This window comes from Balaenoptera acutorostrata, chromosome 2 (genome assembly GCF_949987535.1).
Source record: "Balaenoptera acutorostrata chromosome 2, mBalAcu1.1, whole genome shotgun sequence".
NCBI classification, from domain to species: Eukaryota; Metazoa; Chordata; class Mammalia; order Artiodactyla; family Balaenopteridae; genus Balaenoptera; species Balaenoptera acutorostrata.
Window position 1 is genome coordinate 29001215 of NC_080065.1, and position 25017 is coordinate 29026231.

Genomic DNA, 25017 nt, shown 5'->3' on the forward strand with positions numbered 1-25017 from the left:
CTGAAGGGATCTTTTTCCAGGAAACATCATCCTTAAAATCTTCTGGATTTTTTTCTTTGCTTTAGCCTCTGGCTAAGATATACTGCCTTGCCTGAATTTTCACCCTATCCTGGATAGGCAGTGGGCAGAGGGAAAACATTTAAATTGAAGCCATGTAGTTTGTCATGCAAATTGCATCTCTTGAGGAGAATTCGATTTCATAGTTGTCCTGGTTGTTCATTATGCAAGCACAGCTTGGCTGCACTTTGATGAAGTCCTTTGTCCTTTGCAACTCAGTTTGTCCCCAGTCACTCCTCCCTCACTAGTCAAGCTCTCCAGCTCACTGCCAGAACCCTTTAGAAAGTAAACACTTCTGACTGGATGAATTGAATCAATAGTCTTTTCCTTACATACCAACAGTATTGATTATGTAGGCCAAAGTCAGAAACCTATTGCTGGTCTTGCACCCAACCCACATACATTTAGGTCATCTGAAATCAACTTTAATTCTGTTGCAGGAAGGGGGACCCCTTCCAGGGCCCAAGAGTGGGCTCTTGTGTAACACTCAGAAATGAATTGTCCGAGGAGACACACGTGCTGACAAAGCAAGAGACTTTATTGGGAAGGGGTGCCCGGATGGAGAGCAGCAGGGTAAGGGAACCCAGGAGAACTGCTCTGCCACATGGCTCGCAGTCTCGGGTTTTATGGTAATGGGGTTAGTTTCTGGGTTGTCTCTGGCCAATCAATCTGACTCAGGGTCCTTCCTGGTGGCGCGCGCATCACTCAGCCAAGATGGATTACAGCGAGAAGGATTCTGGGAGGTTGGTAGGACATATGGACTGGAGTCTCCTCTCTCCTTTTGACCTTTCCCAAATTCTTCGGGTTGGTGGTAGCTTGTTAGTTCTGCGCTCCTTACGAGGACCTCCTGTTGGAAGATAACTCATGCAAGTGGTTACTGTGGTGCCTGGGCAGTGCGGGAGGTCTCAGGCAGAGGTTCCCCTAACAATTCTATTCTGAAAGAATGAACCCAGAACATCTCCAGGGCATAGAATCTTGTAATTAAGTGGGAACAGTCCTCTAGATCTTTAGAAAATTCAACTTATTGATAAAGACTTTACCTTTTTGAATATACTTTTATTGACCTTTATTAATGATTTTATTAAACACACTTGAGAGAAGGCAGTCATCAAAGACTGATGACTTGTGGAAGGAATTAGGAGGAATCAGAAGGCTAGAATGGGTCATGATAGAATTTGATGACTATGTACCATCTTGCATTTGGTTTTATTCATCATTTGTTCATCTATAAAATAGAATAAGTGCCATCTCTCTGATGAAAAGCATGAGTTAACAGATTCAGGAATGTTAGTCAATCAATATGAATGTTTGTTGTCTGAGGTGTTGGGAGAAGGGTTGTTAAGGAAAGGCAGCATGATGTGGTAGGAAAAGCTTGAGTTGTAGAGTATTATACAACTGTTAAGCTTCCAACTTGACCAGCACTAGTTATGAGTCTTTGAGAAAGGTGGTTCCTCAAGTTCTTTAAACTTAGTTTTTTCATCTATAAAAGTAGAGATCACAATTGCTAGATTTTTTTGTGTGGATTACATGTAAAACCATGTGCAAAACCATCGAGGATGCTTTCTCTCAGATAGTAAGCTTTCAGTATATGTAATTGCCTTTCTTTTACCGATTAGCATTTTCAAAAAAACTATGAAATACCTTTTCCTGTTGTATTTTTAAGAATAGAAAAGACTTTCCAAACCAGATTTTTTAAATAAAACTGCTTACAAGAGAAATAAATCTTAAAATGACCCAAATAACTTCTTTTGGATAGGAATATTCACTACTTCTAGGGATGTTTTAATATTTGAAATATATAGCTTTTAATCTACACAGTGACCAAACTCTGACATCAAGCGAACATTCTTTAAAACCAATTTTTCCTTACTCTAAGAATGTAATCCTGCCATCTTGTAAAAGTGATTGATATAAACATAAAAGTTAGCCCTGCACATAAATCAGAGAGTGCAAATTAGATATAAGTCCCTTATTTTTCCATTGTTATTCACGTCAAACTTTATGCATTCTTACTTTGCCTGGGATAATGCTACAGAAAGTTTTTTAATTAAAAAAAATTCCAAAAGAGTACATTAAATTGGGCTTAACATGAAAGTGTTTTCTTTTGATGACTCAGATAACGGTATAATAAGAATCACCTCCTGGGTGCCAGGTTCAATGCTAAGACTTTAGTACACTTTATCTCACTTAATCCTCTCAATATTTATAAGATATAAATATATAAATGTTTAGATTCATTTATACAATTATATAAAATTGAGATACAAAGAAGTTAAGAAACTTACTTAAGGTAGGACAATTAGTTGATGATGGTTTTATAACCTAACTCAAAGTCTATCTAATTCCACATGGCCTCTATTCATTCATTGCACGTAGCAAAAATTAAAATTAAGTCAATCTAATATAAATTTTAGGTCATTTTCTTATTTTGTGCATTATCCTGATTAATGCCATGATCATTAGATATTCAAGAGACTATATTTTCTTGCAAAGTCCTGATTTTTTGAGATGGTGAAGTCCTTTGTTCTTCTGCAACACCTTCCTCTCCCTCTCTCTCTCTCTCCTTCGCGCGCACACACACACACACACACACACACACACACACACACACAGCTTTCTTTCTAGAATCTCTTCATTCCATTAACCTTACAGTATCTTTCAGCACTGAAAAAAAAATCCCTCCCATTTTCTTTCCCAGTTGACTTTCTGCAAGCTCATTGAGACCATCTTTATCTTTTGAGTAGTAGAGATTTGTTTAGAAGCCCTTTTGAAAATGAACCAGATTTTAAGGACATAGTTCATAGTAGTGGATAAAAATGGCTCTTAAGGCTTCCTTGATGTATTTTCATCGCCTTTTCTTTAACTGCTTTGCTCACATGAATCTGGCTTAGTGTTTATTTCTCCTTGAAGAATTTGTTGTCACAAAAATTAATTACTTTGCTGCTAATAAAATTAGGATTTCGGAAAAACGGAAGCTTTGTAACATTATCCCTCCTTCTGGGAAACATACTTGTGCTCTCTAATGTGGAACTTAGGAGTTTTATAAATCCAGTACTTTGTTTAAATAATTTAATGAGATTCTTATTTTATTCTTTTTTGTAATTATTTGTAGAATGTGCAGCTCTCGGTGATTTAATTCTTAAAAAACTAATTAGTGTGCTACGGAATGATTTGTCTTTCGTTAATTTCCATTAACATTACATTTTGGCTTTGGTGGTGTATGTTACATTGGGTTCCCTGTGGGCATCTCTGGATGAAATGCGTATTTAACTGTGTCCAATATAATGATTACTAATGAATGAATGAGTCCAAAGGAAAAAAAGGTTGGATATTTTGATGAGCCTTTCACTTAGAAGGCTGAAGTTTGAAATCCTATAAAGGAATTAAAATGTATTTTCTCAAATAATTCTTTTTTTAAAGCTATACTCAATTGTTGAGAAATACTGCAGTGCTGCATAGAAAAAGATCTATCAATGATGGTGGTGGCCGTAGCAGTGATAAATAATAATGAAAGAACAATTACCAACATTTACTAAGTGCTTCAGTGGGCCCAACATCTTGACATTATCTCATTTAATCCTCACAATGACCTGTTAGACATGTATGATTATTATCCCCATTTCACAAGTGAAAGAACTTGAACTTTGAGAGGTTAAATAAATGATCTAAAGTCACATGGAGAGCTAGAGGTAGAGTGAAATTCCAAGTTTCCAGAGATAAGCTTTTAACTATTCTCACTAGCATGTTTAGTCTTTATGAAAGTAACAAGTAATCTCACAGCATGTATATTTTAGTCTAGTTCTCTATATTGTTTAGCTCATCATTTTAAGGCAGTAAAGGTTCTCAACCTGCAGTGATTCCCTCTCCCCACCCAAGGGAACACTTGGCAGTGTCTGGAGGCATTTTTAGCTGTCACAACTGGGATGCGAGTGCTACTGGTCTAGTGAGGAGAAGCCAGGGAGGCTGCTAAACATCCGACAATTCACAGGACAGCCCCACAACAGAGATAATCTGGCCCAAGCTCAGTAGTGCTGAGGCTGAGAAACCCTGTTTTAAGGAGCTGTCCAGTGAATGACTTTCTGGTAATCATGTCTTTATATGGCTTGATTTCTGTCCTAACTGCTCTGTCTTGATGAATAAATGACTCTGGGCCTTGTGTTTATAGGAGAGACCGCATAAAACAAATGCAAAAGGCTTACATCATCTCTTAGCCTCTCTGAGGGTATTAAGTGATGTACACTTTGGGCTTGATGATATTATTACTGCTATAGACACAACATAGCCCATTCTAGACATACAATACACCGACTATGTTACATATTCATATGCTCACAATGATAATGCATAGTAGGCGTGATTTTCTCCATGTTGTGCATAAGAATCTGAAGAGTACAGAGATTAAATAACTTTCCTAAAGTGGAGTAGCTCATAAGTAGATGGACCAACATTCATATCCCAAATGTGGACTGTGTTCATATGCCCCAGATACAATTAGTTAGTAAGAGAAATTTACAGTCCTGAGTTCTGTGCTAACCCTTTACTGTACAAAAGTAGGGTTTTTCCTCAAAGAAAATCTAAAACTTTTCAGCTTAGATATAATTGAGTAGCCCATTGGATATGAGAGTTTGAAAAGAAATATTCTCATTTCACAGAAAAATATACTCTGGTATCTCTTAAACAGGGTATAAAAATAGATTATTTCTTTTTTTTTCTATTTGCTTTTTTTTCATTTTATTTTTTTAATACATCTTTATTACAGTATAATTGCTTCACAATGCTGTGCTAGGTTATGTTGTACAACAAAGTGAATCAGCCATATGCATACACGTATCCCCATACCCCCTCCCTCTTGAGCCTCCCTGCCACCCTCCCTGTCCCACCCCTCTAAGTCGTCGCAGAGCACTGAGCTGATCTCCCTGTGCTATGCTGCTGCTTCCCACTAGCTATCTATTTTACATTTGGTAGTGTATATATATCCATGCCACTCTCTCACTCTGTCCCAAAGCACCCTTCCCCCTCCCCATGTCCTCCAGTCCATTCTCTATGTCTGTGTCTTTATTCCTGCCCTGACACTAGGTTCATCAGTACCATTTTTTTTAGATTCCATATATATGCGTTAGCATACGGTATTTGTTTTTCTCTCTCTGCCTTAGTTAAGAATGGGATATGAGTGATCATCTCTTCTAATGAGATGTTTCCCTTCTTAAAAAGAGGAAGCAAGGCACAGAGAGCTTGTGTGACTTAGCTGTGTTTACATAGCAAGTTGGGAGCGGGGGGTGTCTGTGACCAGGGCCCCCCGTTCTCTTCGAGTCCCCTTTTGCTTCTCTCCACAGTGCCCCCACCTCCTGACCTGCTTCTCCCTTCAGGGGACTGACGGTAGGAAAGCTGTAGGTTCATCCTCCTCCTGAACTAGTGAAATGCTTTTACAAACTAGGGACACAAACTCATTATCCTTGTCATTTTCAGAAATTGTTTAGGACCGCAAATACGTTGTGGAAAATTAGTCCTTTGAAGAAGAAAGATGAGAATGGTAATATCCCACAATTCTCATTATTATGCAGTCAAATCACTCTGTAAAACTAATTAATGATTTTGCAGTATTTTATGCTCCTCAGTATCAAATGTGAAGAAATATGATCTCATGACTTTCATAAGAAAATGGTAAGTCTGTTCATAATCTCGAAACCTGAAAATTGCTCCTCCCTGGAAACTGTGCCCCTTCTCCCAGCGCAGTATGTTATGTGCAGACACGCTTCCCTTAAACAGGGTTTCTCAACCACCAAAGGTCACAATCTCTCTATCTAGGTCATGTGCTAACTCAGAAGAGTGCAGGTTTCATCTCACCCTTTCCCACTTTACCCCCTTTCTTAAACTAAATTGGGTAAGAGACAAGGAAAGGAAAATATGAAGGGAGGCACTCTCTGCCCATCAAATCATGTTTTCCCACACCTCTTCCATGCTCTACACCACTCCATGGTGACTGTGGAAGATAATCTATTAGAGTTTGGGAAGAAAATGTTTGAACTTCTAAATTAATTATTTTTTGTCACATATACTTTCAATTTTTTTTGGTTTGCTCAATACCATGTACTGTGTGTTAGTACAGAAGTACATGGATATAACTAATAAATAAATATACATATTTGGGGGTTACAACCTTTGGAATTTGGGGAGGTCACTGTTCCTTATGTTCTGGAACAGAAACATTTCTGACTCTTTCCTAGAATTCTAGAGTATCATCCTCCTCTCCTCCCTGGCAGTGTATCAGAGGTGAACACCCTAATTCCTTCACTTCCTTCTAAGCCTCACAGGCCAAGGCTTCCTCCAGAATTTACACCTCTATGGCCTCCAACCCCAACAATACATATTTCTCTTAGAAAGCAAGTATCCAGCCACAAGATGTGGTTGTGCTTCTCAGACACTCCCTGCCTATCAACTGCCCAGCTTCCAAGATCCATCCACCTCCTTCCTCTACCTGAACCACCTACATCCAGACAAGCAAAGCTTGAGAGCCCTGGAAAAGGCAAGGCTCCTGTATTAGTTGCCTATTGCTGCTATAACAAATTACAACAACTTAGTAGCTTAACACAATACAAATTTATTATCTTACAGTTTCATAGGTCAAAAGTCACTCTGGGCTAAAGTCGTCTTGTCAGTAAGGCGTATTCCCTTTGGGGACCCTAGGGGAGGATCCGTTTCCTTGCCTTTTTCAACTTTTGATCACCAACATTCCTTAGCTCAGATGGAGGCCTTCCTCCATCTGAGGCCCCTTCCTCCATCTTCAAAGGCAGCAGTGTAGCATCCTCAAACCTCTTTCTCTCTGACTTGTGCCCCACCATCACATCCCTTTTTTTAATCCTCCTGCCTCCCTCTTATAATCCCCTGTGATTACATTGGACCCACCCAGATAATCCAGGATAATCTCCCTATCTCAAGATTTTTAACTTAATCACATCTGCAAAGTGCCTTTGCCATGTAAGGTAACATATTCCCTGCTTCTGGGGACTGGAACATGGACATCTTTAGGGGGCCATTATTCTGCCAACCACACATCTCCTGTGCCAGAACTCAGGAGCTGAATCAGCTGAAGAAGGAAACTGCATTCACCTTGATTCCAAACTTGGAGATATGGAAAAAAAAGTATGATTCCAGGGCTAGACATACCTAGATTCCCATCCCAACTTTGCCAGTAACAAAGCTGTACGATCTTAGGCATGTTAACCTCTTCATGAGTGTTTCCTTACCTGAAACATGGAGAAAATCATGCCTCGTATAGGGCATAAAAATGTAAAAGTACCTAGCGTAATGACAGACCCTTAGTAGGTGTTCAATTAAGGTTAATTCTTTGATGCTATAGCTCCAATCTCATGTAATACTAAATAACAATTGTATGGCATTTCCAAGGTTACCAACTGTCCCAACCATGTTATCTTTCTTAATCTACATGGCCACCTGTGAGCGCCATCCAATCTCCAAAAATTGAGTCTAATGAAGAAGGTTAAGGGACTTAGTGATAAAGAAAGAAGGGGCAAAGCAAGGACTGCAAACAAAGTATTTTGACTCCAAGTCCTCTGTTTTTCTGTTCTGTGTTACAGGCCTCTTGTTCTCTACTTCTGGTCACCATACTGGTTAGAAATGAAATGTTTGGCCAAAATAGATGGGTGCATAGGAAATGAGGCATATTGTCCGTTATCTTTGTGACATTTGCAGAAAAGCAAAACAGATGAGGAACTGTAGGCTCAGGAAGATATTTTCTCTCTGGAGCTGTTAGGCATTTGTAACAAGTTGTTAAGGCAGCTTGGCTCTTATGACTATGGATGGTGCCAACTTGAAAACTTTTATAGGTCTCTAGTTCCCCTGATATTATTGGCTAAACCAATAAATGTGGTTAATTTTTTGTGTAAAAAGAATTGTAACTCTGAAAATGCTTGTGAGAATTAAAGAAACTCCAGAGTTCCACCTAAGGGTTTCTTAGTGAAAGTATTAACTACGAGAAAGTGAAATCTAATTGCCTACAATCATAGTAACTGAATAAATATTTCCCAGTACTTAATGTTACAGAACATAAGAGGAAGTTTCTATTTGTCTCTGTTGTTGTTGTTCCTAATTGAGATTATTAAGTTTCAATGTAATTGTGGTCTGATGCTTTTTGCCTTTGGTGACATAAGGTGCTTTGCTATCCGTTCTCCTGGCTGGTGATTAACAGCCCCTCGCCTTGGATCCTGGTATGACAATTAGGATTGAGTAGTGTCATCTGTTTCATAATTAAATCTGTCTTCCCTACCCTTTGAACGCTGTATTGCAGTTTAATTGTCTGATGCTATCTCTACTACCACTGTGGCTTGTCTCCACAACAAAGTCAAGATAACAATGGTCCCACTCATCGCAGTATACCCCAGCTAAAGAGAATTTGCTTTCTCTTTTGCACAGAAAGCCCTGAAGTCCCAGTTTAGAAGCAGTAGTTAAGAAACCGAGGGCCTGTGTGTTCCTCCAAGTACTCATTCATGGTAATCTTTAGGGTCTACCATGGCAAATCAAAAGATGAACTCAATATACAGAAGAGGAAAGTCCTCTCTGTCCAACTGATAACTTCTCCTAAAAGATACAGAGAATGCACTAAGGGATGATGGATATTGTGTAAACAGACTGTGCAAAGGCTTGTCTGTGTAGCCGTCACAAGCAGAGAAAATCTCCAAAGAGCCTGGCTCGTCTCCACCTGCTAGAGAAACAGCCTCTCTGAGTATGTATTAAACTGTTTATGTTAAACACCATTAAAATATGCTTCCAATTTATTTTTTAAGAGAGAATACAGAAGCATTAGGCTTTCTCATCAGGCATATCATCTTGTTTAAGAAAGCAGCAGAAGGTGTTTAAGACCATGAGGTAATGTACTAATGAAAAATGAGAGAAGAAACTTACAGCCAAAGCAAAAAGAAACAAATGCTCTATGAAAAATGGAAATGACCAAAACAAAACAAAACACAACAAAAATGATTTAAAAAAACCATCTGCAGGATAATCCTGATTCTGTTCTCAAGTAGCACAACAAATCCGTTCAATTTAGTCAAAATCAAGATAACGCTGAGGGGAAATTTGAGATGCATACAAAAGTAGCTTAGCAATACAGTATATCCCCCAGGTAAAAATATTGTGTGTTAATTAATAAAGAAACAATTGTAGGAGATTTCACAAAGTGTGAATGAAAAGATTGACATGAATCTTTGTGCAAAATGCTTAAAGCTGTGTTAACATAAACTCTTTAAAATTTAAGATCTAAGCATATAAAGAATATGCTGGAAGCCTTATGTGCTCTTTTTAATTTACTTCTAATCACATGATTATATTTTAATTATAGTTTTCATTTGTTGGAAGTATATTCTAATACAATATTTTCCTTTTCTACTAGGCGGCAATCTCTATTGCCTTATTTTCATCTCAGCCTGTAGTGATTTAGGGGCCAAACGTTAAAATTCTTTTTAACAGTTCGCTCATGATGCAATTAAAATTAAAATATGTGCATAAAATTGATATATTAAGCAAATTATCGTGTCTCTGAATAGTGGTTTAGAAATAAGGCGAATGAGAGTGGCCTGGAGGCCCCAGGATTGTGTCTTCACTGGGCTTTGGAAATTTCTTTCTTTTTTGATATCCTTAATGGATGGCTGTTCTCTGGGCCAGAATTCCCATGAATAGTATTTAAAGTGATCCCAGTTCATTTTGGATATTGTGTGTATACTTCCTTTGTAGCTGAACGACTAACAGAGAGAGACAAAGGGGCATTATCATGTCCAGTTTTAGAACTCTGTTCTAAGAGGAAAAATATTCATTTAGGAAGGAATGGTAGTAAGCCTATCATAATTATATTTCTTTTTAAATCACCCTGATTTGTTCCTCTTGTTCCACGGGAATTCTTTTGTATCTTCCCATTCTTGACCCTATGTCAAATGACTTTTTCACACTTCACAACATAGACATTCCCATTTAGCTCCTACTTCTGGTCTCATACTACTTTTTTCAACTCTTTAATTAGAAATGGTTAATTTGACTTCTTGTCTTAAGGCAAGGAGAAAATGAGTCTTAAACAGTATTAAGCTCCCATAAATATTTCACTTTATGCTAATTCCCATGCTTCCAGCTGAGCTGTTTGAAGTTCTCCAAAAAGTGTTTCTGTTCCCCTCAATTAAATACATAACTGGAAAACAGTAAAATAATTATCAGTTTTACTACCCAGTACTTTTTTCCCAAACTTTAATTCTGGACATTTAAATTTTTCCTTCCGCAATGTTTGTAACCCAAGCCCAGTGTCGTAGCACCCAGTCCCAGGGCTGAAAAGGCTGAGAAGACCAGGGTTTTGGAGAAATCTTGGAGCTCCCTCAAGTGGGCACATGTTTAATGCACCCTTAACCTCTAGAAATCATTTTTAGCTGCACATTCTCTCCAGGACAGAAGCACTTACTCTTCCCAATTTAGAAGCAGAAGTGTCCTCTTTAAGCTTGAAATATTCCAAATATAAATGAGAGTTCAAACTAGTTTTCCAAGTAAATGAATATGAGTAGCCAATGAAAAAATATCAAGTCAACTTTTTGATTATTGGTTTTGCTTGTAGGAGTGTAAATTGAAAGTAAAAATTGTAACATAGTCTAATCATTTGGATAAAGTGCTACTTGTTGAGAAAATTATAAAAGTAACAGTTACATAGCACTTATACTATTTGCCACATATACTATATGCCAGCCACTGTTCTAAGAGCTTTATATATATTAATTCATTTAATCCTCACAACATCCCTCCAAAGTAGGTACTGTACTAATCCCCATTGTACAGATGGGGAAACTGAGGCACACAGGGGTTAAATAACCTTTCAAAGGTCAGAGCTGGAACATGGAAGAGCCAGTATTCATACCTAAGCAGTCCAAAGTCCACCATGTCATACTTTTAACATGCAATGAACAGTTGAATAGACACATACATACACATGCGTGCACATATATACACAAATGCGTATATGCATGTTACACATCCATACATATACACACATACAAACACAGACATGCACACAGAGAGAAGGATATATTATAAGGAGGATATTTTATATCAAAAAAGTAATATTTTAAAGTATAAAAGCTAAGAGAGGAGAACTATGTTACAAACATTTAAATTACCAAACTTTGCTTATTCTATTTCCTAACTCTTACTGATTTCAGTCTCCAGTCATCTCACCTCCTACTTCAGTTACTCTGGCCTTGCTCTATTAAGACCGTTGAAAGTTGGCTTCCACCGTGGCCGCGGCACTTGCTGTTTCCTTTACTAGAAATTCTACCAGTTCTTCCCATGACTGGCTCGTCGTGATGCCAGTTTTTTCACAGAGGGGTCTTCCTTGACCTCATATAAAATAGCTGCCCCTTAACTCTGTAACTCAGTATCCCTTTACCCTGTCCATTTTGTCTGCATAGTCCTCATCGGTGATACAAAAATATATTACTTACCTATCCACGCACTTGTTCCCAGTCCAACTCTTCCTCTAGAATGCAAACTCCACAAGTCAGGACTTTGTGTCTGGGGCATATTAGGAACTCAAAAATAATTCTCAATGAATTACTGAATTATTAATTTTCAATTCTGATGGCTTTTAAGTGAATAGAAAGTTATGATAGTCAATATCTCAAAATTTCTTTTATCATAATGCCATTCTGTTTAATGTGTGTTCTTAATAAATGTTTTGATAAAATATCATATTTTAAGGTCTGGAAATTTATAAACATCCAGCCTAATAAAAATGGTATTTAGGGTATATTTTTATTCTTTATTAATATGTTACTCTTGTCCAATGTTGTAACAAAAACTGATAAAACATTAGGTTTTTAAACACATGAAAAGTTTATGCTAAAATAATACCGGTAAAGAAAATATGTAAATTTTTAAATTTCATACACTGGGATAAAATTTTTTAAAAACTGTTTCTGTATTTTGTATTGGATTGTGGACTGTGTTGTGACTTCAGAGTCTTGTCACATGTATTGAGTGTATGTGTGTCTGCTAATTAAGTTACATCTTTAAATTTAGCAAAACTATCACGGAATGAGAATGGGAAAGTATCCATAGAGTAATGACACCAAGAGAAAGTTACTAGTAGCTAAGATGCTATTTTCCTAATGTCTGCCATTCAGGATCCGGTACAGCTAGAAGGGAAGGGACGTTGGATGGGGACTCACATCTCCAGTCCACACTGGGTTCCCTGTCAACTCGGGGATCTCACTCTAAATCACTGAATATCAGCATCCGTTCCTTCCCACTGTTTGTTTCACTTATTCTGTGACACCCTCCCCTGCCCCCGTCCATGTGTTTAGTCAGAGTTTATAAAACATGTCTTCTTTTCTAAGCTCCAGGCCTTTATACTTAGGCTTCTATTATTATAATGATGTTTAACCCAAATTACATATACATTTAACCCAAATTACATTTGTAAACAAGTCTGTGTATATATACATACATACACACAAATATACATACATGTATATACATACATGTGTATATAGATTTGCACACATAGAAGTATATATTCTTTATGTATATTTATAACCATACATATAGTTATATATATTCCTTATGGTTTTGCAGCTACATAAGGATCATTTTCATGTTCTATTAGTCTAAGTAACCCAAAGCATCCTGTACCCAAGCACTCCATTATCCACAGGTGTGCAATACCGAGGCCCTCAGTATCACTGGCGGGTGAGGGGGCTTGCCATACTGAAGTCAATGACCCATTGGTTGATTGCTTGCTCGCTTCAATCTATTTAGACTTCAGATACTGAGTGAGCTGAGAAGTGTCAAAACCAGTTGAGGGAACCAAACAGTGGAAGAAAATGTTCCAACCACCTAGTCAATCCAAGGTGTTACTCCTTGGTAATCTCTTTCATAAGGTTTAAAGATATTTTTATAATACTCTATGCCCTCATTTTTTTTTTACTTTGTGTGTGCCATTGTTTCAAGCCCAAAGTTAAAAAATTTCCACTTTTTCAGTCAATACATTATATCAGAGCCAACAACAACAGCAAAAGGATAGGTCAGTGATTTGAGTGGCTCCTCTGTGCCCATATATTTGTAAGGAAATATTGTCCTGTGATTTCATTTCAAAGTCGACAGTTTTATTGCTGTCCACCATCCTGGTACATTTAGAGTTTTCCTCTATTTGATTTCTACGATTCTCCCTTATTCTTCTGACTCCAGTTTGCAGTAATGACAGTGAAAACTAACGACTCATACAATTTCTCTGCGAGCAGCTACTGGGCAAAGTGGGGGAAAATAACAAATTTCATGCATGACTGATTCAGTAAACCCTTCATTTTAGAGAAACAAGCCTCAAATAAGTAATTATTTATAGCAATGAAAACCAAATAAATAATTTCTTGTATTCAAGGAACAAATGAAAGAATCTCATTTCCAAACATATTTTCTTTTTTTAACCCAAAATGAAAGGCCAAGAACTAAATATACTGTAACACATGTAAGAAGCTATACGTTAGTCACAATTTCGGATATTAATTAAGAAAATTATTTAATTTAAATTTATTATAAAATACCTGTTTTACAGTTTTTATTATTATTTGACCAGAAGAAGGGAATTGTGGACATTAATTCACCTTATTTGTGTTACTTTGTGCCTGTTGTTTGCACTAACAGAATTGATATGTGCATGTTTCTTGGTTTTAATTGCTAAAAATTTATTATTTTTGCCGTTCATGTTTTGAACTATAGAAAACATTTTTCAGGTGTTTTAATAAGAAGCAGATGTCTAAAAATATGTAACAATTTACTATGAAGTATAAATTTTATTAATGCTTTAAGTATAAATAGCAATTTTATACTTTGACAAACCATTTTTCTTTTCTATATTCAACTGGCTAAATGTAAGTAATTTTCTTTAATCACAGGAAAATTAGTGGGAAAATTTGAAGACACCACTAAATAATGATAGCACTCTTACCAATTATCCTCATCGTACTTTATAGTTTACTAATAACCACCTCAATCAAGGTGTCTTTCGCCGAAACAAATCACTCAACTTTATTTCAGTTATAGTTTGTAATGACCCACTGAGGTATCCTAATATACTCCCCTAATTAAGAAGTTATGTGAACACAATATGAATGAAGGTGATAGGAAGCAGGGGGAAAAAAAAGGCAAATCTCCATCTGATCTACTTGGTTCTCAGGGATACACAACCCTTCCTGGGCTCAGCCATGTGGTGAACTCTGGCAGGGTTCACATTGCCATGTGCTCAATCCCACCACGAACACCATTAAATCCCCTCCAACTTCTCTGGCTAGCTTTGTTGCTTTTAGTCTACTGGAGCACTTTGGGGGATAAAGAGGAAGGCCCTGCTTGGAAGGGAGTCCCCTCCCCTCTCCCCCTGTCTCCTAGTTTCATTTTGTCCTCTATCTGAACTTGAGTGTGCTGGCTGTGAACCTGTCTTAATCAGCAGAACTTGCCAGTCTGGCCCCTCATGCTGAGATTTCATGTCAATATTTGTGCCCAACATCTGAATGGAGAAGAGGGTCCCGATGCACCGTTTTCTCCCCTGTCTTTCATCACAGTTAGTGCCTTATTCAATGTGATTTCTGATGCTTGGGGAGTACTGTGGAATCATGCTGATAAGATGGTAAAGAGCAAAATTTCTCTCATTTTGGGAGGAAATCCACATAGATTTGTATATTTAAGACTACATTGCCATTTAGCCATCTTATATTTTTAAACATGCAGAAAAATAGCTGTTTGGCAAAATAGCATGTTTAAGAATGAATGAACCCAGTTTGTTTATTTAAATCTTGTCTGTTCCAGAGCAGATTTAAGGCAGCTGAACAAGGTAGGTAAGCAGAAGGAATAACGTTTATTAAATGGTTAGCAATCGCAGACATGTCATTTGGAAAAGAATGAATCAGACACAGGATTTAGAGTCTATGTTATCGCAAGGCAAAAAGGAGCCCTTTGTAGGCTTCTAAGAATGTTACATGACCTGAGCAAATCTGTGCCCCCAAAAGGATAGAGGTGTCAGCAGATGGTGGTAGCCACATGATCTCCCACACATGGTCAGCATCCCAGAATTTATGGCATACACTATGGGCCATGCTATCCACTAGCTCTTCATTTATTGTCCCAAAAGATCAGACTTCACACTGTTCGCCTCAAGGTCAAGGGCAGGCTGGAGGCAAAGAGATTCCAGTCTCTTGTTTCTGTATGGACGTTTATTCCTCCCAAATAGTAATAAATGGAGCCTCTCTCCATATTTAATCTCCAACCCTTGAACTCAGCATTTTTGATAGGTTAGCCCCCGGTCAACCTTACACGTATAATTAAAAATTGACTTTTCAGTCCTGAGACAGAGGTAAAAGAATGGATCTGACCTTTTTTTCCCCGGTATTTCTTTGGGTGTGAAATATGTTTCACACCTGCAATTCTCTTCCATGCGATGTTCTTCCTCTCTCATTTTCTCTGGGAAACAAAGCAAGAGAAGCAGCAAGTTTAAATGGGCTTTTAAGTCACAAGATACGGAATCCATTTCTGACCTCGTATTGCTCACCATGCAAATGTGAGCAGCTGATGCAACTTCTTGGAAACCTCTGAATATCAGTTTCCACATCAGTCAGTGGAGACGATCTCGTGTCCACCCCCTCAGGGTTGTTGCGAGAGTTAAAATTCCATAGATATTAATTCCTTTCTTTCTTTCTTTCTTTTTTTTTTTTTTTTTGGCTCTTCCCCTCATGAAAACCTGAAACCAAAGTATACTCTGAAATTAGGACCACCTAAATCTTTATTCAGATATTCCTGTATTTGATTTTTTTTAAATAGGTAACAAATTGATTTTTTAATGGAGGCTTTAGAACATAGGCATGATTGATTCAATTGTTGGTCATTGGAGATGTTTTAAATTACCTTCAACTTAACATTTAAGGATTTTTCAGTCTGGGATACAGCTGTCAGGTGGTGGCAGCTGGCTTTAAGGTAGTCAGGTTCTATTGTACATTTTACGTATCCTAAAAGACAATCAAATGGGGAAATTATATTTCTACCATAGAACCCTGTGCTCTCAGGCTGTGAACAGAAATGTACCCATTGAGAAGTACTATTTCAAAGAAAGGAAGACCATGCATAGAAATGGCCTTCACTCCCTCTCTGTCCCCACACCCTCCCACCCCAAAGCTGTTTTACTTTCCCCTAACTCCAAAGCAAGCTCTCTTGGTTCACTTGCCTCCTTGAAAGTAGACAGGAAGAAGTCTTTCTCAATTCTTCCTCTCTTTCCCTTTTGTATTCACTGTTGTAGCTCAAAACAATTACTGTAATCCTGGCAATAAGTAAGAAGGTAGTGAAAGAATCACATATGTCTTAAAAAGAATGAAAACCCTAAGTTTGAAGTGTTATTAAACATAAAAGATTTAAATCTTTGAAAATGTGTTGAAGTCCTCTGAAGGGCCATGTTGAAGGTTTCCAACTCCTTATATTTCTTCTTTGGTTGAGCAGAATTAACTCAAGTATAAATAATTAGAACAAACAAACCAGAAGATTTATTTTTTATTTTATTTTGTGAAATTACTATTACTTCAATAGTATTGTATTCTACTATTTTCATTGCTTATACACAATATTTAAGCTTTAAAGGTTAAATAAGCTTTAGAGTGGACCTGGGAAAGTAACCAGCCTTTCATTGTATTGTTTTGATGTTAAAAAAAATTGAGAGAGAAGTGACACAAAAATTTAGAACAGAGCCTTCTTAAAAGTATAGAGCTACTTATATTGATTAATCTTCCTATGGGAATAAAATAGAATTCAGTGTTGCCATCTAAAGTGTTCATTATCATGACAGAATCCCTTAGAACAGTGCTGTCCACTAGAAAGATAATGAGTCACATATGTAATTTTAGATTTTCTAATAGCCATACTTTAATAAGTAAAAAGGAACAAGATTAATTTTAATAATACATTTTATGTAACCTAATATATCCAAAATATTATCATTTCAAAAAGTAATCAATATATTAAAAATAACCAATGATATATTTTACTCTTTTTTTTTTAAAAAAATAAATTTATTTATTTATTTATTTTTGGCTGCATTGGGTCTTCGTTGCTGTGTGCGGGCTTTCTCCAGTTGCGTCGAGTGGGGGCTACTCTTCGTTGCGGTGCGCGGGCTTCTCATTTCAGTGGCTTCTCCTGTTGTGGAGCACAGGCTCTAGGCGTGCAGGCTTCAGTAGTTGTGGCATATGGGCTCAGTAGCTGTGGCCTGCGGGCTCTGGAGTGCAGGCTCAGTAGTTGTGGCGCACGGGCTTAGCTGCTCCGCAACATGTGGGATCCTCCCAGACCAGGGATCGAACCCGTGTCCCCTGCATTGGCAGGCGGACTCCTAACCATGGCGCCACCAGGAAAGCCCTTACTCTTTTTTTTTTTGCACCATCTTCAAAATCTGTTATGTATTTTACCCACATCTCAATTCAGACTAGCACCATCTCAAGTGCTCAATAGGCACGCAGAGCTGGTGGCTCTGTATTGGACAGCACAGCTGCAGAAATTTTTGCCTCTTCTCTGTGCTATGAGTATATCAACTTTTTCCTAATTTTGTACTTGATCGTGTTGTAGGATATTCAGAAGTTAAAAGTTAATCTGAATTTGGGGTCATACATTTATTTCTCTATACACATTTAGGGAAAAAAGACACACTTAAGTAGCCAAACACCCAAACACAATTTTGACTGACGGCTAGAAGAATGATGATGGTTCATTCATCTTCTATAAAATAACGGGTATGATATTCCTGTTAGGTCATCTATTTCAGTGTATCATGGATATGTGGCTCTAGAAATCATAACTGTTCCTCTGCAGGGCATCACAATGACAGATACATATTGAAATGTGCTAAATGTGGAAATTTAGGAAAAATAACAGTATGAGAATCATAGAATTTTATAGCTTCAAAGGTCCCTAGAGGATATCATCTCCAGCCCTTTCATTTTACAGTTGAAGAAACTGAGGCCTAAAAGAAGCAAAGAAACTTGCCAACGGCCACGGAACTTACTAGAAACACAGAAGAAACAGAAACTAGGTTTCCTGCCTCCAAGTTCATACTTTTTTATTTTATGAGTAATAAGAATTGATTTAGTTATTGCTCACATACTTTAGATGATCACCAAATACATATTTCTAATCCATACTATTTCAGTGGAAGATTATTTCTCCATTTATGTAATGAATTTTTTAAAAATAAAATTTAGCTTATTAGAAATCATTGATATAAAGATGTGAAATGGTAAAAAGGAGAATTCCTGGAAGTATATAGAAACAAATGTTTATAAATGAATGGTTAATAAACCCAACTTTAGAAGCAAGGTGAGTTTAGGGTCTGCCTTGATTAGACCAAAATGTGTGACTTGCAAGTACTGCTTCTCTTATCCACATGGGCAGTTTAAAAGTGATGCATGTGATGAAAAGTAGAAAATCTGACAAGGCAAAAGCATAGTATTCATTTTAAAACTCGCACGAAAAGTATGTATTAGAAGAGCCACAGAGGAATTCATCACTCTCTGGCGCTGGGATTAAACATGCATTCCTGTTTCACTGGCCTTCACTTCATCAAGGGATAGTCTGCCCTCTCTCTAGTCCAGGGAAAAAGCACGTAATGTTAACACAGACAATTCTTCAAATGGTCTTTTAGATAAATGAATAGGATTTCACTAACCTTCTCTTTTTATTCACATCCATTCATTACTTGTGAATTTTTGTGCACAAGGGGAAATGAATTGGACCAGCAGGTCTCAAAGTATGGGCTGATGAACACTCAGTCCTCTAAAACAATCTGGAGTTAAAAGAGGGTCCATGGACTTAAAAGTCTGTGAAATTCTACTCTCTGTGTCTCTGCCATGAGCTCCACCACAAAAGTTAGCATAATAAAGGCTGTGAGAACTTCTGTGGTAAAGAAAAAACTCTTCCCCTTTGTTTAATCCAGATTTACCCAAGTTATTTGATCGAAGAGATTTTTTTTTTTCCTCTTTAGCATCTATAAATATCCCATGGAACTAGATTCCTGTGGAACACACTTTAGGAAATGCTAATTTTGTGCATTTCTTTCTTCAATTTGGGGGAAAGAGGTAGAAGCAACTGCAGTGTGCCAGACCAGAAGCAGTGGTTCACAGAGAGCAGTGAGGGAATATTTCCACTACCATCAACACCTGAGGTATTCTGACCTTCACTTAGAGACAAAGTGTGGTAGGACACAGCCAGATCACTTAGGTCATTCTTGGAGCAGAAAATATGATGCTGAATAAATGACTTCATCATCTTAATCCCATGAGCAGCAGTTCCATCAAGAACTCCTCCATTCCTCCCTTATGAAAACCTCCATCTTCTCAGATAGCCCACCAACTGCCAAGAAGAAATACAGCAATTTTTATTTGTTAATATGAATTGGTTTCTCCCACAATTAGAAAGCATAATGGTACGATTCATTCTGACTGTTCTCCGTGCTCATCTAGCAACACAGAGTGAGAAGTAGAGGGTGTATGACTATAGCGTCACTCTAAGTTGTGTTTAACAGTCAAATAGCATGAAATGGTTTTCCTTTTCTTCAATTGCCACATTCTTTCATGCTCTCTTGAATCTCTCTTTCCCTCCCTATTTATCTCGGGCAAATTCCATAACTTTCTGGTTACCTTGTTATTTTTAGAGTCTACTCTGGTCCTGTCCAATTACAAGTTCCAATGTCAGATCTGACCTAATCCTGTCTCACTTCCTCAGCTTCAGTGAGGCTACAGCAGCAGAAACTTGTTTTGGAGACAGGTTGTTTCCCTCCTGCTCTTTCCCACCAACCTTCTAGTTATTGATCCTCACCACTGGGGGCAGATAAGAGAAAGATAGACAAAGCAAGTGTCTCTTGTCTTACTGGTCATGGTGTCCCTTGGATATCAACAGTGTATGGCAGGCATTCAAAATAAAGTTCTCATGTATGAACCAAGTATGAGCTTTTCAGGCATCTAACAAGGGCACCTAAACTGCATGGTTTCCTAAGGTGAGAGAACCACTTTGGCCCAACCTCTTCCAACTTGTGTGCTTGGATCTCCTTGTGGTCTCTTGCTGTTTGGTTCCCCTCATCCAGAAAGCATCCCTCTTGGATAGAATACAGACATAAAGGCCTGTGGGCAGGCTCTCTTCTGAAGTGTGCCATTGACTCAAGGGAAAATTATGCTTTTAAGGGTTTGTAATTAATTAGTTGGGGTAATGCCAGTTGCTAGAACAGATAAACCTGAAATTTTCAGTGGTCTAACCCAGGAGATGTTTATTCCCCTTTCAAGTAAAGCCCAAAGACGGTGTCTTTGGTCAGATGCTGGTGGCCTTCTAATACCCCAGCTCCTTTTATCTTATATGCTAGGCCTGCAAGTAGCATATAATGCTCCCCTCACAGTCCATTGACAGACCACAGTCACATGCTCACATCTAGCTGCAAGGCAGGCTGGGAATTACAGTCTAGCCATTGTGCCTACACGGAAAAGGGAAATGTGTTTTGGTGACTATATCACAGTCTCTGCCATAGAGTTGTTCCACTCTTCCCTTAACTTTTACCACCTTACATGGCAGTACTAGGTGTCATTCAAGAGGGTCCCTGGGCTCCTCTTAACTCCTATTGTAAAGCACCAACTTTATTTCCCCCTTGATAAACAGGATAAATCCTGCAATACAGTGACATCCTTTTTCCCTGTTGGCCCAGTAGCATGGGGAGCCCAGTAACCAGGTGGCAATCTCAACATTCAACTAAATGGACCCATTGTTACGTCCCCTACTGGAGGTAGTTTTCCTTTGCATCATGAGAACTTTAAACCAGCAAAGCCCTAATCCATGGACTTGAGAAATAAAATATTTACAAGTGAAATTTAGATGTAATAATGAGAGCTGCCATTCTACCCCAGGAATTCTGTTTATGAAGAAACTGCACCATATGTTATTTACTAGATCAGAGCATTGTGGAGGACGGTAACCCAGTCTCACAATGTTGTCTTCCAACTGTTGCTGTAACTGAGTTTTCAACAGGCCAATCCACTCTTCTTTAAGGCCAGCTGCTTCAGGGTAATAAGGTACATGGTAAAAAAAAAAAAAAAAAAAAAAATCAGATAATCCCATAGGCATTCACCCACTGCTTGGTTTTGTTTTTTTTTTTTTCTGGAAAAGTTTCTTGTTCAGAGCAATGTTGGTTGGCTTGTTATGACAGTGAATATGGCAATGTAAGTCTATGGAAGGGAGTAGTGGCAGAATCGTGGCATTCAGGGAAATCAAATCTATATCAAGGATAAGTGTCTATTCCAAGAGAGAAGAAATCTGATAGGACTGACCTGCAACCAAGCTGCTGCCTGGTCCTCCCTAAAGAATAGTAAGAATATCTTTGGATTTTGTAGACAACATATACCATATTTGAACATGATGCTACAGTTATCTGCTTAAGCTGTAAAGCTCTGAAGAAGTCCCAGGCAAACAAAGTCCCCCTAATCCTAGTCAGTTTGCAGGGCAACTCAATTTTACCACCCCCACTGAGAAAATAACCACACTGTGTTCCCACTGGGCCCACCAGGCCTTGACCGGCTTGACCCCAAATTCCATTTTCCCCTTCATTTCCAAAAATTCCCATTGTGACCAGTGTGCCACAGTGGTGTCTGGACCCCAGGGTTATTCTCAGCTCAGAGCCACTGTCCGTGTGCCCACTCCAACTCAGTTACTGAGTAAGTAGTTGGAATAGATAAACCCAGGAACTGCATTTCTACATTAGCTCCCTGATTCCTGAAATGTGAGCATTGTAATAGAAAGAGTCAAGGGGAAGTTAATGAAGATCCTTCTCTCTAATAAAGCAAACCAGAAGCAAGACCATACCAGTAGTTTCAGAGATATTCCACCATCAAAACTGTGAAGAATTTGGGGTCTCTCTTTCCTTGTACATAGTAACTCTGATAAATAGCTACAAGTCCCTTGGGGAAGGCTGGGGTCTCTAAAGGGTCTGCTCTCAAAGATTCCATACCTCTTCTTCATTCACAGTTGCTAGGTCTAGGAATTGCCTCAAGTCTTAGAATTTGATTAGTGGCTTGGTCTCTATATGGGGCGGCTCTGCTTGCCAAATCTGGAGTTTTGCAGCTCTACAGATCAAAGAGGACCTTAGTAGACTATCTGTTTCAGTCCTAAGATCTCCATGATCCATTAGCCACCACCAAAGATTTCTGCAGATCATCCCTCTTTGATCACCATTCTGGCTGGGGTGTCTGTTATAACACAGTGCCCGTCTTGCCTCTTAAGGTCCCAGGCTGCACATTGCCTCTGCCTTTCTGGCAGCATGTAGTCACTATGGCAACTAAGGAGCCCATTTCAATGGTAGCATCACCATATTCATCACCAGCCTACAGAAAACAACTCTTTGGCACTTTGCAAGGATGCTGGTATATTTTCTCAATATGTTAATGAAGGGAGTGTTCTCTGGAGGCACCTGGATGTGGTCAGGAGACTATCTAGTTAAGGTGCATGAACAGCAACAAAAGATAAGTCCACTTCAACTTCCTATCTCCCTCAGCCTTTGGATTCCTTCTACTGTGTTATACCAATGAATCTCTGGCCTCTCAATTTCATTCAACATGGGCCACTGCTGAGGCAAGTTTTGAGTCAACCAACCAAATAAACACAACCAAGAATATCCGATACATACATACATGCTCAGTCTAAAATTGTATTCCTCCCTACCTGGTATAACACCCTTAGAATCCATTTGAATATGTAATCCTCAAAATCTTGCAGTTCTTTTCATGTTAGAGCCTTCTTCTCCTGGGTCTGATTTTGTAATTGGCCCCATGGAGCCTGCTGAGGTATGCTGCTGGGTGCAAGTCTAGCAAAAGTGAGGGGGTTAGTAATGTGGAGACATGAGTAGAATTGGCATCCCCTTGCAAGGTAACTATCCCAATGTGGCGTTACTAGGCTGTCTTCAAGCAAGACCATGTCAGTCTCAACAGACAGAGGAGAAGCTGCTTCTTTCAGCCAGGAAGGCTAAGGGAGCAGTTGGGGTTGGGGGATATTTAGGTCATCTGAATCTTCAGCATCCCAGAAGACTTGAGTGAAAATAGCTCTTTCGGTTTCTACTTGCAGCCCTCTCCTACCTAGGACTCAGACCAGAGTCCCTAAAAGGACATATCCAAATGGCAGCATCATACTATGCTCAGAATTGTCCTTCCCATGTGATGGCTGAGGCTTCATTACAGGTTTAAGCTTGTCTGCTTGACACTTCCCTCCCTGAGGACAATTTCTCTCCTGGGAGGCATCATGGTATCTCATGCTCACAGACTCTGGGCAGGCTGACCCCAAGAGTCTGCCAGGCACATGGAGACCTGCTGGAATCCTAGAGGTAGACACAGCTCATGCCCAAACCTGGAACCTTGCTTCATAGCTTTAAAACAAACCAGTATCTTATCCACTCTCTGGTCAACATATTCAGGCACATGGAGACCCGCTGGAATCCTAGAGGTAGACACAGCTCATGCCCAAACCTGGAACCTTGCTTCATAGCTTTAAAACAAACCAGTATCTTATCCACTCTCTGGTCAACATATTCAAAGGCATCGCATGAAAATGTGCAAAGGAAATGTTTGCTTCAGATTTTACTCACAAGGTTGGCACCAAGCCAATAATTATCACTTTTAAAGGAAAAGTTCATGATGTGAATTTGATACAGTTTTAAAGTTTGCTTCTTTTTATGACCATTTCAGACTGATTTTGTGCAGACGTGTTCTCATAGTCAAATCAAACTCTAAGTGCTGGATTACCTGCCAGAGAAGTTAAATGCGTTTCAGTGACTTAATTTTGGCACCATGTTCATATATTTTTTAAATTTTAGTTATCATGAGAGTTTGCTTGTTTTTCCCAAGTGAATTAAGCCAGATTTGTATGTAACAAGGATGAAGACTCTTCCTAACTCTGTTGAAACTGTGTTGCCAAAGTAATATGGGCAACAAGGATGTGGATTCAACTCCTACCACGTGCAGAATTTGTAAATGGCATGAAGGACAACCTCACCAAATGGAGAAGATGAAAGGGATTTGGAGATGAGATTACTGAAGGGCTCTGTCATTGCCCAGTCCCCACCCTCTTTTATAAGAGGGGCTGCTACCTTCCAATCCTAAAACTGATCAAGGGAGATTTCAGTATTAAGGGAGACATAAATGGGGCCACCGAAACAGCTGAGAGATGTTTTTCCCCGTGGTTGGGAGACACAGAGGGGCACTAGTTCCTGGCTCACACTGGAGGGAGGGAAAGCAGGCTGTGAACTGGGGTGTGAGAGAGGGGCTGATCACTCTTTAGGCAATAGAACCAGGGGCAGTCTGCCTCACTGGGATGGGCTGGAGTTTGTCACAACATGGATGTGTGAGTGTTTCTTGAGAACACAAGTGGGCCAAATGGGAAAGAACTGGCAGGGGATCATCTTGGGCTCTATCCAATAGGGAGGGCCTGGAGGAGCACGGTGACTTCAGCAGAGAGTCTAAAAGTGTCCAGGTGCTGCAGAAGGTGTCCTCTTAGGCCATCTTGAGTAGAATCATATATGCCTGGAGCAAGGGAATTGTAGAAGAGGTGCCAGAAGTAGGGAAGCTTTGAAGAGTCCATCAAGGTGCCCCAAGAGGGAAAGTTCATTTTAATCATATAACTGAGCATCCAGAAACATCAGCTTGAACAATTTGACTGGCACAGAAAGCAGAAAGAACTGTCCCATTACTTGTCCCTCCCTCCCTACTTACAGCTTCAGCATTGACAGGGAGCAGGAACTGAAGATAATGAACTGGGGGCTAGGGGCTGAGAGAGAGGGAGCGGAAGGACCCTACCCCTTTCCAGCAGGAAGCAAGCCCGAGCTAAGGAGGGAAGATTCACACGAAGTCAAGTTTGGTTTGATCATTGTATGTGTAT

General features: G+C 38.9%; 1 protein-coding gene and 1 long non-coding RNA gene across 3 annotated transcripts in view; one reads left to right on the plus strand and one right to left on the minus strand.

Moving 5' to 3' along the window:
• CDH6 (cadherin 6) overlaps nucleotides 1–25017 on the plus strand; it is a 129074-nt gene that overhangs the window by 27628 nt on the left and 76429 nt on the right. The gene's annotated exons all lie outside the window — the stretch shown is intronic.
• Nucleotides 627–15705, minus strand: LOC130707328 (uncharacterized). Its single transcript, XR_009007233.1, has 3 exons — nucleotides 15638–15705; nucleotides 15462–15549; nucleotides 627–904 (listed from the first exon to the last, which is right to left on the minus strand). It is a non-coding gene; the product is annotated as an uncharacterized LOC130707328 (long non-coding RNA).